At 43.0% G+C, this 14,402-nt stretch overlaps 1 long non-coding RNA gene across 1 annotated transcript in view; it reads left to right on the top strand.

Annotated features, from left to right (window-relative positions):
* The first annotated feature begins 1,314 nt into the window (after positions 1 to 1,314).
* LOC113459488 (uncharacterized) overlaps positions 1,315 to 14,402 on the top strand; it is a 22,648-nt gene continuing 9,560 nt past the window's right edge. Inside the window, exons 1-3 of the long non-coding RNA XR_003380751.2 lie at positions 1,315 to 1,501; positions 2,703 to 2,945; positions 7,357 to 8,589. This is a non-coding gene — a long non-coding RNA (uncharacterized LOC113459488). The remainder of the gene's footprint in view (positions 1,502 to 2,702; positions 2,946 to 7,356; positions 8,590 to 14,402) is intronic.

Raw genomic sequence — 14,402 nt, 5'->3', positions numbered from 1 at the left:
CTCTGGAAACATCAAAGGCTTGCAAGATCTGCCTTTATAAACAAGAGAACAGGTATGGCATGGTCCCCACACCACAAATAGGAGGTTTTGGGGGGCTGAGCCCACACCTAAAACTGCAAAACCTTTGGTGCTTGAAGAGCCTGTCTTGTGTGCTCAAACCTCTGCTTGCTCAGGCAAATGATCTCCCAGCATTTGAGAAGACGTGAAAAGGTGTGTGTGGAGAGGAGGCTGAGGGTCTTTTTTACTTTCCTGAATTTATTTTTACCTCACAGCACAAAGCTAAGCATTCATTTGAGCTTCACAGAGCTCATATTTGGATGGAGATTTAAGCCTTCTAAGTTAGAGATCACATGTGGGATTTTCTGGAAATGCCAAAAAAGCATATGACAGAGGTTTTGTCATTTGCTCAGTAATAGACTAGAAAGGCTTGTTATAAAACAAACAAACAAACTAACAAAGGGGGAAATAGTATTTTTAGCTGACACAGTAGATGGACTGAGATTAGATGACTGAGCAAAAGGATGTTCGTATTCTCTTCTGTAGATCTGAGAAAAAAATGTAGTACTGCCATGGATTACTACACAGCTTGTCTTCAGTTTTCACCAGGTCTTAGAGTCTGTATAAAATATTTGACAGTGCTGGAATTGAATGGCAACTTGACTTCATAAATATTTGGGATATGAAATATTTACAAAAATATAGCCTCTGAAAGTTATCATTCTTTACACTTTTGAGAAAAATAATGAATAGGATACACTGCAGCAAGATCATCCCTGAAATCACTGTCCGTTAGAGCCTTGGTTTATGTTTTAAATGGCATAAATAATAACCTATACCCCCCTGCCCACAAGCAATATTGTGGCCAAAAATCAGATCTGCTGCTGGTTTGGATGAGTTGCTCATTTACAGCCAAAATAGTGTTCCCTGTTCCTGTGGCAGTAAGCAGATTTACCCTGCTAAGAATCTAGCCCCAAATTTCTAAGAACTTACGGACTTTTCTCATTTCATTCATGGCTTTCAGTTCACTGCTTTTTCTTTGTTCTTGAGAGCACAGGGTTACACGAGTTAATGTTGAAATTACTGCTATTTTGCAACAACGCATTCAAAGTCATTTCAGCATCTGCGCTGATAAAGTGAGAACAGCTCATCCAGATTGGCCTCCAGGACCTGCACTCACCATTGCAAAGTTTGAATATAGAATTAGATTCGTTTAAAAAAAGAGAGGAAAAAAAAAAAAAGATAAATCCATTGTCATTCATTCTAAAAAGGCATTACAGACTGCCGACACTGTACAGAAAACTAGGAGATGTTGACCTTTTTATTATAGACTTTTCTGTGCTGTTGCCCTGCTGTCGGAGGTGCCTCCCCCGCAGCCGCGCACCCCCGCACGCACCCGCGCACACGCGCGCCCGCTCTTCAGCTCTGTGTTATCTCAAATAATTACCCTGCGCTTCTGGCTGTCCCCAGCGACTTCTGCTGCTAAAAAAGCTACTCATTGTCGGTGAGTGAAGAGGGATTTCAAACCTGCTTCTTGTGGCCCAGCAACAGCTCTTAATTAACCACTCAGGTATTGAGCCGCCTCTTCGCCCGGCTCCCATCCATATGGCAGGAACATGTCCACAGCGATAATCACTGAAGGAAATATTGTATCAAAAAAAGGGCTCGCAGAACAGAAAGCTCCTGCAAATTATTTTTAATGATTCTCCTCTTGTGAGGCGGATTATTTGTTATTTCCAGCAGCGCCAGGAAGGGGCTGTGTGGGGACAGGCAGTGCTCATCTCGCTGTCCCTGCACCCGGCAGAGCCCCAGCCCTGCCCGGCCGGGCACCCGGGCTGCCACCGAGGCCCTTCAGGCAGCCCAGAGAGCTTTCGTTCCCTATGATTTTGATAATCCTTTGTTTCTGGTGTGACTCGCTTTCTACATGCTGGATGTGGATGTTTCCTGTGAGAAAGGCACTTGAAAAAACTTACAGGCTTGAGAGACCCAGACCCTTTCTCCTTACCCCTTGGTTTATAGTAAAGAAAACAGTGATTCGAGTTTATAAATCTAATTAAAAATGAAGTTGCGTTTACATTTTAAAACCTTGCATATACCAACATACTGTGTCAAAAGATATTATGTATGATTTTACTTTGTGACAGAAACCATTACGTTTAAAAATTCATTATAGCAAGGTTAGTTAGACACATGATGGATGCAGCTTTAATCCTGCCATATATTATTACAGTTAAAATGTAAATGATGAAAAATATTTTGTGCTTATCAGCATTTATGTGGAAATGTGTTTTACAGTGATATATGGTGTTATATTTCTATTATTATGATGAGAAAGAATGAAATACAAAAAGACTAAGTGTTTATTAAAACATGGTTACTTGTGATAAAATATTCTTGTTGTACATGACTTTAAACATATTTACCAAGGGCATTTGTCCAAAACAGCTGTGAAATGTGTTTGCTATGCAAATCATTCTTTGTAATTTTTTCCCCTCTGTTATACTGACTATAGCTTTTTAATAGCCTAATGTTTAAGCTATGTAAATATATTTTTATTATTTTTCATTTCAGACATGGGGGGGATGGGGACTGGCTCTGTTTACGCACACGCATGCATTCAAATAGATGGAAGCATACATAAAAAGATAGACAGAAAATTGATCCTAGCAAAAATCCTTTTCACATTCTCTCTCCTCTCGTTTCAGCCTCTCAAAACCAGCCTTGATCACAGGGAGCTGAGCTCTTTGCCAGCACAGCCCTTGGCAAGGGCTGATCTCTGAGCGCACGCCTGGTGCTACTGACGGGGCAGGGATTTAACAGCTCACACAACCAAACCCTCAACTCAGCCTTGTCCTACACCCTCCTCCTCACACAGGGCTGGTGCATCATTGCATGGGAGATTCATGCCCTGGCCAGGGAACTGAATTTTTCTTTTTTCCCCAAGGAAGGTGAGTTCTTAGTTGGGCCTGTGCTTAAGAAGATCCCTGCCAAGTAAATCTGTACAGAGTTGTACTAAAATGAAGGGTAGTGTGTCAAGGTCAGTATTGCAAGTTGCAAATTCCTGGGTTAAGTTTTTTAAGAAATTTTACTCCAACAGTGACCCTTCTAGAAAGATTTCTGGCACTAAGGGCCTGGTCTCCACAGGCAAAATCCAGTATAATCTTGAATAGAACAATACAAAGGCGTAAAAGCCATTAAGTGACTTGCCCAGTATCCCACAGGAAGTCTGTGACAGAAAAGAAAACAAAAATGTGAAGGCCCCAAAACTTAGGAATTTAACCATTCTATCTGTGCATTCCCACATGTGCTCTGTACACTGGGTTTTCAGTGGTTTTGAGTTTGCTCTCTTGGTCCTTCCACTGACCCTAGCTGACCACTGCACTATTCCAGTACTATTGGTGATGATCCAGAAGGTAGTGTCTCTTACCCCACATTACCCCAACTTGCCTCTGCTCTGTTCCCATTATTTATTTTCTCTGTATATCTGCTACAAGTTTGTGTTGTTTTGTTACCTTCTATGCAGCTCGTAATTAAGAAAACAAGAGTCAATAAGCAAGTAAATTGTGCGGTTTCCATACTGTTCCTGTAATTCCTTCAGTTTACATTGCTGTCTCTCTAGAAAAGAAATTCACTTGAGTTTGGCATGATGCAGTAATCATGCTGAGATTGCTTCTATTATATGACAATGAGCCCATATTTAATAAGTCAAATATGTTTCCTAAAAAAAAGAAAGGAACAAAGTAAATAAAAATATTTGTGATCCAGAGCATGCATGTCCCTCAGTCCTCAATGCCTGTCTTTTAATATGAACAGAAGCAGGAGACCTGGTGCTTGTAGTTCACTAAAGTGGCTATTTCCTTATAACCTTCCTCTTGTAACAATGTTTATTCAGTTATCAGGGAAGAAATATCATTTGTCCGTGCAGCTACAATTACCTAATTTGTTGTATAAATTATTACTTTTTTTTCTCATCTCATGTTGATGACAGAATCATTTAATAGACTTTCAGTTGCTCAAGCTTGAAAATTGGTTCCACATTCTCTCTTTTTTTAGTTTTCCTCCCTAGGGTGAGTGCAACGTGGTCTAAATACAATTTCCATCCCCCCTCCCCTTTTTTTTTTTTAAACATCTGCTTGTATGAGGATGTTGTTGTGTACAATAGCACCGTACAGTTTAGCACCCTTTAGCACTACCGTCGTCTCTCGGCTTCCTCATTCCCGGGGCCAATCATAATATATCAGGAACTGTAGATATTTCCTATCTCAGCACTCTCCATAACTCTTCTGCTCAGCTGTCTGAAGCTGTTTTCTTTAGGAAGTCCAAAGCAAGGGGGACTGGTTGGCCTGGCATCAGTCCCATTTATAAGAATAAAGGCTGTTCCCTGCACACCTTTGGGGCTCTGCCGTGTGGGGTCACATCCGCTTGAATGAACAGGCACCGCGCCCGTGGCGGAGCACGGACACCTCACCTTCCCTGTCCCCTCTGCCCTTCTGGTTGAAGTTATCCAGCCCAGCCAGATCATTTTCTCCAAGGCTCAGGCTACAAGATTTGCAACTGTGGTTTTGCCACATAGTTCATTAGGAAGGGAAAAATCAGTTGTTGTTGCATGTACTGGATTTGTGTGTGTGTGTGACATGTTTATTTGTTCATTTAAAATAAACATTTGCTTTTAAATTTTTCCTCCCCTGCTGTTGCTGCTGAAATAAATGCCAGTCAGGCTTGTTTGTTTAGTGTAGAAATTGCTGTGTGGTGGAGGAAGAAATGATGTATGGAGCAGCCATCTCATTCCCAGCCTGTGCTCGAAGGGCTTCTCTCAGAAATAATGCCACTGCTGGTTCCATGACACGGAGACGTCACAGAGTTACCATCTGCCCACTCATGAGTCAACTGGTTGCCTATGAAATCTATTTATTTTAGTTTAAAGCCTAAGAATATTTGCTGAAAGCAGGATTATCACTTTGTAGACCACCAGCAGCTGTTGAAAAGCAGGGCATAAAACTTTGTTTATGTCTTTAATAACCCACTTAATGACAGAGCAGGCACATTATTCATAATAAAATAGGCTGGCATAGTCTAACTCCAGTGCATGGTGTCAGGGAATTAAGAAACATCTGCTATGCCATAAAATAACATTGTATATACTATGTACATTAAAAACATGTGTACACACATATGTACATTATATAACTATTTAAAATGTCTCAGTGGAATTCTACTCTTTTTAATTACATTTAGTTAACAGTGAAATGGCTAAATGAGGGTATTTTTGCTTCTGAATCTGAATTTTATATGAAGTTGGAGTCTATGGCTAACTATAGTGGAAAAGGACAGGATATTTACAGTACACTTAAGGCACAAAGGCAAAGTTTCAAGTTTTGAAATTGGGGTTCAAAATCTATTTTTAGCCTCCAAATAAGTGACCTCATTTTCTGAACCACAAAACATTTGTGGGTTCTTAACCTGATGAGCGTGTTGGTTGCTCAGCAACTCTGAAAAACCAGGCCAGTGTTTCAGTGCTGAAATGCAGATTTTTATTTACAATGAAGGCATCTGAATTTACAGCTTTTATCATGGCAGTTCTAGGCATTGCTCCTGCCCTCAGAGTGGAAACCCCACTGTGCTGCTTCTGCTCATGCACAGGGAGCCACTGCCTCTGCTTGGGAGAGCTTGGAGCCAAAGAGACCAAGAATTCCTCAGGCTGGCTCTGCAGCTGGGATGCTGCAGGCAGAGGGGAATCCTTCTCCCTGCAAGAGGCTGAGCATCGTGGCTCCCGACCAGCAAAGCATGTAAACATGTCTTTAAATTTAAGCCTGTGAGATGTAAGGGGAGCTACTTGCATCTTAAAATTAAATACATGTTTCACTAGATCAGGCCAGATGGTTTTACATGCTCAAAAGTGACATTTACAAGGTCACATAGGAAATGTTTGACAGAGCCAGGAACCGAAACCAGACCTTTCAAGTGCCAACCTTGTGCCTTAATTTTGCACCCATCCTTTTTATTTTTTTAAATTTGTTTTTGTGATGACATATTTCTCTTAATGAAAGCAAAAAATGGGGGAAAATCCAATAAGGGGACAATTAACTTGTGGGGTTTTGCATGTCTGTCTGTTTTGGGGGTTGTTTATTTTTTTGCAAAAAAACAACTGAATTCCCCAGTGCCACTGTTTCAGAAATTAGCACTTTAAACTTTCCAGAAAAGCATATATTTTATGCACTTAAAAAAAATTCTTCTGTCTTTAAAAAATGTAAGCAATCTGGTTTCATTTCATAGGTGGCCCACCAAATAAAAAAAGCTGTAAGTTAATAAAATTTCTATAGAGATTTATAAGAACTGAGTGAACTACCCCAGTATCTGAATGTTAATCTGTTGGAAAGAGGCTGCTGTGGTACTGGAATAACTCAAAGTCACACAGCAGGGCACACTAACAGTAGTTCTCTCATTGACATTTTCCCCACAAGTGCCAAAATAAACATGGGAAACTACTATTGGGAAAAAGCCCAATGAACTACTGGAATGGCAACTGTGATAAATTGAAGGGGGTTTATTCAGATTCACCTAAATCTCTGATTGCACTAATGTGTATATTTTTCTTGGTAGTCCTATCCTTGTGAATGATCTCAAATGCATTTGGTTTAGTCTGTCTTAGCTAGCTCTGGTCTTGGCATACAACCACATTCTTTGCAATCTCTCATTCTGCCTCAGGTTTGAGTGTCTTTAGCCTTTCTGTCCTTATCTAACTCTTGTCCAGACCTCAGCACCATGAGAAAATACTCTAGATCTAAGACTTTTTTCTAATTGATATTTATTGACCAAAGTCTTACTCTGTGTATGAAAAGGAACGAAACAACATACTCATCTTCTCATAGGGCCATCCTATTACACCAGCAAAAGGTAAAAAGGTGAAATATGAGAGTGGCAGAGTAGGTTTTATGTAGTGAACTCTTTTTTTGGGTTCTGTATTTCACCTTTGGATTTAATGGACTTCTATTTGCATCTATTGACTATAGAATTTGCATATCTGTGACCGGTTTGTAAAAACTCTTAAAAATTAGTATAAGTCATATTCATTTAAGTGAACATACCCAGTCATCTGTGGGGTCAGAGGGGCAAGCTCCAATTGTTCTTCTGAGGGTATTTAAAATATCATCACTTCAAGCTGTCTGGCTCCCCCAGACCTGAACAGGGGCCTGTGGCCAGGACACTGCAGCCTGTGAGCTGAGAGGACTGCAGGTGCTAGAGATTTACTCTACATGTAGAACTAGTTCTTCTCTAATTTGTATCAAACTGAAAGAAACTGAAACATAGGATCTTCCCAAAAAAATGTCCTCTAACTTGTTGTTCTGGTTTTTCCTCCAGCAAAGACCAGCTCATCTTGCCATGGGCATTAAGGATCCCAGGTGAACAGCACAATACAGCCCCATGTCAAGGTGTGGTTAACATCAGCTTCCCACTCCTCAGGACAGACACACTGTGGGGGCCTGAATACATGTTGTATTGTGAGATCAGTGTGTGTCTAAGTTACTCCAAACGAGCTGCAGCTGCAGGGTCCTTAGTTGGGCAACAGCTGTAGCTCGTGAGGGTAACTGAGATAAATAGGGGTGGGTCAAGAGCCCAAGAGGAGCCCCTGAGAAGATAGAAGAAGAGCCCCAGCAGAGAGGGAAGAACAACGCTGCAGCCAAACAGAGAGAGAGAGAGAGAGAAGGTATGGAATCCCCCGGACAGCCGAGAGCTGTGACAGCCTGAGAGCTGGGACTTTACGTGTAACAACAACTGGTGACCCCGACGTGATGAGGTATGGAGAAGATAGAAAGGACTGTGCTGCAGAGAAAGGAGAAGAGCCCCAGCAGAGAGGCCATAACAAAGCTGCAGCAAAGATTACAACAACTGGTGGCCCCGTGTGAGGAAGAACACGCAGCCAAACATCAAAGGAAGGTATGGAATCCCCCGGACAGCCGAGAGCTGTGACAGCCTGAGAGCTGGGACTTTACGTGTATGGCAGCCAGAGAGCAAAGATTACAACAACTGGTGGCCCCGTGTGAGGAAGAACACGCAGCCAAACATCAAAGGAAGGTATGGAATCCCCCGGACAGCCGAGAGCTGTGACAGCCTGAGAGCTGGGACTTTACGTGTATGACAGCCTGAGAGCTGGGACTTTACGTGTATGGCAGCCAGAGAGCTGGGACTATAGAAGAGGCAGCCTGAGAGCTGGGACTGTGTGTATATTATAATTGTTAAAAGAAAAGGGGGAAATGTGGGGGCCTGAATACATGTTGTATTGTGAGATCAGTGTGTGTCTAAGTTACTCCAAACGAGCTGCAGCTGCAGGGTCCTTAGTTGGGCAGCAGCTGTAGCTCGTGAGGGTAACTGAGATAAATAGGGGTGGGTCAAGAGCCCAAGAGGAGCCCCTGAGAAGACAGAAGAAGAGCCCCAGCAGAGAGGGAAGAACAACGCTGCAGCCAAACAGAGAGAGAGAGAAGGTATGGAATCCCCCGGACAGCCGAGAGCTGTGACAGCCTGAGAGCTGGGACTTTACGTGTAACAACAACACACATCTTCACTTCCCAGGGGAGCACCCAAGCTGTTAATAAGGTATGTATCTGTGTTTCTCTGGGGTTTGTTTTGGTTTTTTTAACTGAGCCTGAGCTACAGTATACATGGGAACCGGAGCAATTGTCCTGTCTAGGGGAGGTACTGTTCCTTCTCCACCAGCAACAGACACTTACAAAAGGGACCAGAAAATGGTTTCTAAATGCTGCTGCTTCTATAGCACAACTTTCCAGCTTCTTGCACCCAGCAGCTCCAATCCAATCCAGGGCTGGTATCCTGGTTATTGTTTATAGTCTCATAGATTTTCCCTCTCCTTCTCATCCATGACTTTGCATCATCAGTTTTTAAGGCCATGTAAGGTTTTGATATCCAGAACATCCAGGGCCATTTAGTTCCACAATTTCACTCCATGTTATATGACCATGCACTGAGTTCTTAAATTCTTGTTCCAAATAATTATTTCCATGACTCTCTTGATTTTATAAACCTTTGCTGTACCCACTTTTTTGTCATCTGAATTTACTTCAGGCAGCTGAATCATCCTTTGTGTAGGTGCTACTCAGAAGCAATCCCTTATCTTTAATGTGCCAAATCTCTTAACAAAGAACTTAACAAAGAACTTTTACTTTTGGGATAAAATGAGTACACATTACTACCCTCAATGATACACAATACAAGCCTGAGAAATACCAGTCAAAGCAAAAATATAAAAAGTGGGTTAAAATCCAACACCCTTCAATGGTAGGGATTACTGAGGTGAGACAAAGATACTGGTGTCTCCCTGAGTTCCCATGTGGAACAATCTCCAAAAACTCAGAAAATGGCTATAAAAGGGTTCCCTTCCCATGTGTTCTCCTGTCTGGTAAACTGGGTTCAAGGCTCTTTAAATATCATGTGGAGAAAATCTTGGGAGCAAAATCAAGATCTAAATATGCATTCAATCACTCAAGTGGTTGAACTGCAAACTTTAAAATATTTAACATGCTTAATTTTATGTGGTTCTAGCCAGCTCCTTTATTTGGGGGCTCCCTGTTTCCTGAATACTGGGAGAACTGCTAAGGCCAGTGAATGCACCTATCACAGCTTATTACAAAGGGTAAACAGCCAACGTTATTAGCAGATGAGCAGGAAAGGCAGATCAATATAAGGAAATACTGCTTTCATTCACTATTCCCTTTGTCACTGCCAGACCTCAGAATTTTTCAGTTCATTGATGTCAGTAAGGATTTACTTCCCTGCCCAAGGAGCTGGGGCCAGATTATTCCCAGGCTGCAGCAGATACTGATCAGCATGTAAGCTGGCTTGGGCAGCTGGGTAAGAAAATAAAATTTAAATTCATTGGCTTGGGTTTATAATGTCCACATTGGTATTAGGCAACGCGACAACAGACGTGGCAAAAATATACCTCCTTTCACAGCCATGCCTGGTGAATACACCAGGCTGGTCAGACAGAGGGGTACAGCATTTTCATTAGCTGAGTGAACACCTAGCTCAGGCCAGGTCTGAAAACATTTTATTCACAGAGCTGCTGAGGGGTTAAACTCTGCTTAACACATTCACTCCCCTGCCAACATGCCATTCTTTCATTTGCAGAGCAGCTTCCCCCCAGCAGCACCTAGAGCCTGTCCTTGCATACCCCCATGCTCTACTGCCCTCAGCAAGCTGTGGTTTACACCACACACACCTTCTCATCGCTGTTATCACCGATGGTTTCCTCAATGGAAGTAATCATTCACATTATAACTGTTGCCAAAACCCTCTGGCACCAGAAGTGCTCTTGGAATGAAAGCCTGAAGGCATGCAGGAGCCTGAGCAGCTGGAGCAGCAGCCCAGGCAGTCAGAGCTGGGGCTGAACCACACCGGGAAAAGGCACAGGAGCTCCCTGAGACAAATTACACTTTGCTTCTTGTGCACATGCACAGCCACGTTTTGTGTTCAGTATCAACCAGAGAAAGGTGCCCAGATCTGCCTCGCCCTTGCAGACAGGTTCAGTGTGTGTTGACACATTTTAGAATGTATTTATACACAGGAGAGTATGTGTGTGTGTGTGTGTTTGCTAATCTTTGCTCAGGGTTTGTACACCTTGAGAATCTCACTCTCTAAGTGGAGATTAGGAGTTCTCCACAGTTCAGGTTATAAGCAGAGATAGTCAAAAATACAGACTTTCTTCTCATCAGTGATACAACATTGTCTACCTAGTCACAGAACAAGATCCAGCTTAGTCTGAGTTTAAAACTGTCACAGTTCAACAAGATAATGCATCCAAAGAGTCATTTGACTTACCTGGAGCCTGCTCAGTGCTTCCATCTTCTCCAGCCAAACTGGCTGAGGGGCATTCCTAAACTCCCTGGCAGCTGGCATGCGAGGAATTGTGGAGGTGCAGTTTATTTGAGTGCAATTACCTCATTCTGATTTCAGATCACTGAATGTTCTACGTCTCTTCATAGGTTTAGCATTTTTAGTGAGTTAAACTAACTGCATCTGTTATTTTTGTACAGTTGAATTATGTAACTTGATTGTCTGACACAGTATTAGCAGTGTGAGGTCCTTTATGGGTCATGGCTCAGCTGAATTTTATGCATAAGAATTTCCCCATTTTTGTTCAGGACATAATAGTTCTTTTGGGCAATACTCATCAACTCAAGTCTAGAAAAAAAAAAATAATACAAAACTCAGCCAGACATCTTCAAAAGAGCCTGATTGTGCCTTGCAATGAAGCAGAAGGAAAGTAAAATCCTCTTCCAGTTCCTTTGGACAGGGGCCACCCATCCCACACCAAGACCCTCGGCCACAGCCCAGGTGGGTGATTCCTTGCCCTGATGTCTCAGGGCAGCATCCCTGTGTGGAGGTGGCTCTCTTACCCCCTGACTGGATCCTCAGGCACTGTGCAGGTGAGCAGCCCAGCAGGTACCAGTGTGCACCCCTGGGCTCCATCTCCTCTCCCCTGCAGTCCCCACAGAACTGGGGGGCTGCACACCCCCAAGCAGGCAGTGACCTTGGAAGAGGGCTTGGCTCCAGGAGGATTTGGGACAGAGTGGGACACTATAAAACCATGCTCCAGCAAAGACAGCCCAGCTCCTTGTTAGTGCTGCAAAATGCTCTGCAGCATCCAAACCCTGCAGTGCTCCAGGCTCATGCTGCTGGCCAGCTAATTGTCAGCATGCCACTGCCTCTGCTCCCTGTGTGGTCCTGCAGAGAGCCATCCTGATGGCTGCCAGTAATGAGGAAAACTGGTGTGTTTTTGTTTTGTTTCCTTTTAAATAAACTTGCAGTCCTTAATCTAGCAGGCTGGAGTCCAGATTTGACAGCCCTGTGAGTAATGAGGTGCAAGGAAGGACAGGATGTAGAATTAGGAGGTAAGGGCTGAAGGTTGCCCCAAATTTGATCTCTAGACTGGACATTTTACATCTTTTCCCCACCCCTTCTCCTCTTCATCCTCCATCATTGGACACAGGGCATGGGTGCTCACATAGAGGGCAATGGGCTGCCCAGGACAAGGGGAGCTGCACAGGGAGAGACCCTCTGGGCAATTCCCCACTGTCCACCAGGCCCTGTCTGGGGCATCCCATGAGCTGCTCAGGCTGAGGCACCTGGAGGTGCCCACAGCTCTGCCCAGGCACCTTGCACCCTCCTCTTTCTCACCTCACCTTGAGGAGAAGCATCAGCTGTGCTTCAGCTTGTTCAGATGCATGCATAGGAGTGATACATGCATCTACTGAGATCTATACAGGCTGAGGGATAATTACAAATATTAAGCCATTTTAAAACAGCAATGTCTCTTCAAAATAAAGGTAAAACAATCTTCTATATACTTTCCTACTTTGCACGCTCTTTCTCTGTTCCTCTGTGTCTCCCTTTCCATCCAGCTGATCATGTGACTAATTTTCTTCACCTGCAACCTGCATTTTTGTTTTTCTACTATTTACTAGAAAAATGTAACACCCACCCAAAGTGTTTGTTCTCATGAGGCTGGTACATTGCACATTTGTTTTCTGTAATGATAGTGGGTTAAGATGCCTTCACTTCTATTTAATATTCTGTATCTTGACTATTTACAATTGTAACATTGCAGAGCAGGGAATTCTTATGGATCAGTGCATCAGAGGTGGACAAAAACCCAGCTTGTGGGGAGGGGTTTGATGTTGGTTTATTGGTTCCTGTGTGTCTTTGCCCAAAACATGAGCTCTAACCTTTCATTTGTCGAGCCCCTGAGCTCTGACCTCTGGGCCCCAGGTGACCTCACACCACAGTTATGTACTGTCTTTACACAGGAAAGTAGAGAAACACTAAATGTAACTAAGAGGCCTATTTTATATAGCAGCATAACCCCTGGCAGAGCAGACTGAGCTTGTTGAACAACCCTTTCTGTGTGCCAGAACTGCCCTGGAGCTCATGCCCTGCACAGCCACATCAGCTTGGCTGTGGGTCCCAAAAACAGGGCACTGCTACTCCTTTTGGTGCAGCTCTGCTAGTGAGTGCTTGCAGAGGACCCCATCAGCTTCCAGACAAGTGTGGTTCAAGAAGCAAAAGGCAAATCAGGTTCATCCAATGTCTCTGGTGATATTTTGTGTTACATTGCTAGTGTAACATTGGCAGAGTTTGTGGCCATGGTTGAATTACAGCCATGCATGCACTAAAATCACATTTATTTACAATCTAAATTTATTTTTGGCAGCAAATAAGAAAATGCACTGATTAAAATTTAAGAGTTATCTCAACTAGTTCAAGACCCTCTAATCAGCTCACCTTGGCTCAGGTGTCCCTCCACTTGCCAATAGTCTTTAACATGCATCAAGGAAAAGAATATAGTCAGCAAATGCCATTGTTTCCATGGTGACCACAGGTGGCCCTGTGCTCGCCTCCTCTCCAGATGAACAGATAAAAGGTCATTGGTATTGATGGCACGGGGGAGAAATTAGTGCAGGCTGGTTTGTGGGCTGCTGTGCTAGGGCTGGCCACGATGGAGTGAGGGCTGGAGCAGAGTGTGAATCCCTTTGGCTCCGTGCCTCGGCAGCTGCCCCACGTGTTTAAGTGCATTTTTGGACAGAAACGCTTTCGTGGTCCACGACTCTGGCTGTAATGGCAAAAGCTGGTGGTTTAGACAGACAGCCATAAAATAGATTAAAATACTCAGAGAAGTGTGGCTTTTCCTCTGGAGAGTTGCTAAACATGGTGAGATGCTCTATATTTTTAAGGCAGCACTTTGAAAGAGGGGCAAGTGTAAAAGTTTAATTATAGGCTTTTCCTGACAGAAAAACAACTAACTCTATAGTCTGTGTGTGTGTGTTGTCAAACTGCAAACCCAAAACAAGAAAGGGAAAAGAAAAGAAGTTCATGCTGGCTCACATTCTGTGCTGTTCTGAAACATATTTTGAGCTGTTTAGTATAATGTCTGGTGTATATTGATGTGTATTGATTTTTCAGTCCAGCACTTTAATTAGGCTCTTGTTGTTCAACCTTGCACCTTTGCTGCATTAGAGAATGAAAACTGCATTTCTTCTCTAGGAGCCTTGGACCTGAGACAGTGAAACAGAGCAAGGCTGGAGGAAAAGCTTGCAGAATATTGACAGGGAATCTAAATATCTCAAAGGCAAAAAGTTGCAAATCTATGTTTATCATTTTTTAACAAGAGAGGCAAAACATTGCAAATACTAATCTTACAATATGTGTTAAGGTCAGTTGGAAGTGAAAGAAATTAACACTCCACTGACAACTGAACTGTTGTTTCTTTGAATGGCTGATGACCCTGTCTAGTCTACAATGTTGTTAAAAAATTTATTAACTAGCTCAAATGCCTATTGACTAGAAATGAAATACACATTGGAGGCACAGCACAGCTTCTGCATGACACAATC

This window comes from Zonotrichia albicollis, chromosome 13 (assembly GCF_047830755.1).
Source record: "Zonotrichia albicollis isolate bZonAlb1 chromosome 13, bZonAlb1.hap1, whole genome shotgun sequence".
In the NCBI taxonomy this organism is placed as follows: Eukaryota; Metazoa; Chordata; class Aves; order Passeriformes; family Passerellidae; genus Zonotrichia; species Zonotrichia albicollis.
Note: the sequence above shows the minus strand (reverse complement) of the source record. Positions and strands in the feature narration are given on the sequence as shown.